The 1702-nt window shown below is 38.0% G+C and overlaps 1 long non-coding RNA gene across 1 annotated transcript; it reads right to left on the bottom strand.

Moving 5' to 3' along the window:
* Window positions 1-207: 207 nt before the first annotated feature.
* Window positions 208-1062, bottom strand: LOC106300146. The gene is made up of 3 exons (XR_001261980.1): window positions 752-1062; window positions 597-654; window positions 208-403 (listed from the first exon to the last, which is right to left on the bottom strand). It is a non-coding gene; the product is annotated as an uncharacterized LOC106300146 (long non-coding RNA).
* Window positions 1063-1702: the final 640 nt, after the last annotated feature.

Here is a 1702-nt window from a genome sequence, read left to right as displayed (position 1 = left end):
GATATTACAATTTTTGAAATATTTATTAATAAAACTTACGGATCCGGATATCCGGACTTAAAAATTAAGATATCCGGATCCAGATCCGTCTTTGACGAATCCAACATTTTACTATCCGGATCCGGATATCCGGATTTTCGGATCGGATCCGGATCGAATCTCAGATCGAATCCGGATCTCGGATAAAAGTTCCAGGCCTAGTAGAAAGAGATAACACGACTGTATTTTTTTTGGTCAACTAAAAACAATGTTAAAAGGTTTTAGATTCGTTTAATTAGAACACAATTGAATATTCTCCAAAATAAATATAAATAAACTGAAACTTCCCCCTCCACTTCAAGCAGAGGCGTTCCCCATATAAATTCCAACTTACGTCATCTTCTACCTAGCGGAGAAGAACCAACTGTGACAGTAGAGAGAGAGGCAAAGTATTCTAAACATCAGAAAAATAAAACACAACAATGAACTAAGCAGCTATCAAGCAGTAGACACATATAACAGGGGAAAGCAAACCTAAACAACTCAGTCTAAGACGTTATCAAGATGCTTCACAACTTAGAGCATAATAAAAGTTTGAAAAAGTAAAGATTACTTACCGATTAAGAGTCGGACCACAACTCTGGTGGTTGCTGCATTGTTCCTGATATTGGACCCCTGCACGCATTTCACCCACATCATCCGTGAGATGGAAACTACGTTGGCGACGGAGGAACATGATGAAATTAAAATAGCAAAGGAGGAAAACACACACCTGTAAGCTTGAGGTTCGTGTTCGCAATCACATGAAGGTGATCGTAACGCCGCACCGTGAATTTCTCAAACTCGATCACACGGAGGTTAAAGAGTTAAACAAAGGGAAGAAAGTGGAGGAGAGAAATTGAGATGCAAATGAGAGCTAACCTTAGAAGACCTCTATATAAAGGAGCCTTGAGAAAGCTTTATAGGAAGAGGAATGGTCTCGTTGTCAGAGAACGTGTAAGGTCGAAGAGATAGATTTATGATACTGAATGCGTCGAAATCTGTAGCGCCCCTCTGTTGAAGAACAATCTCGAAGAGGAAGGCATACCCTAGCCGGCGTGTAGAGAAGAAGGTAACGGGCCAAACCTATTACATCACAAAAAGGCCCAAACCAAAATAAACAAACTCGAAACCCACACGACAGGGAAAAAATACGTGGGACCCATAATACGGTCGACGTGGACAGCCTAAGAGGAAGAGCAAACGGAATGGGCTTCCTAGACCATTGACATCAACATTTGAGTTAAAAAAAAAACTAAGTCCAACATTACTTAAGTCGTGGTAACGTGTCAAACAGAACTCTTCTGATTCGACGATTTTTCTATCCTACTTGGACAGTCTAACTGAGGCTTATATCCCATTTTATTACTTGTTTGATTAGTGGTGAGCTTTCAAAGAATCTCTGGGCATTAACAATAAAGAAAATAATTGAAAAGAAAGAGAGAGAGAGCGTGGAGAATACCTTCATGAAAAAACTTTTCTATAAATTTGAAAACCAATTCTACATGTGGCAGTCATTTAATATGTCAATATTTATAAAAATTTTAAAAAATGAAAAATTTTATTTTGTTTTTTGTGAGAAATTTAATGGGTTTCTACCACTAATGTTACTCTTAGTTAGAAGTTAAGAAAAAGGTTCATATATTCCGCTAAGAACCTCACCCCAAGAATCCTCAATAATAAT

The sequence above is a fragment of the Brassica oleracea genome, chromosome C1, assembly GCF_000695525.1.
Source record: "Brassica oleracea var. oleracea cultivar TO1000 chromosome C1, BOL, whole genome shotgun sequence".
Lineage (NCBI taxonomy): Eukaryota > Viridiplantae > Streptophyta > Magnoliopsida > Brassicales > Brassicaceae > Brassica > Brassica oleracea.
This window is presented reverse-complemented; position numbering and strand designations above follow the sequence as displayed.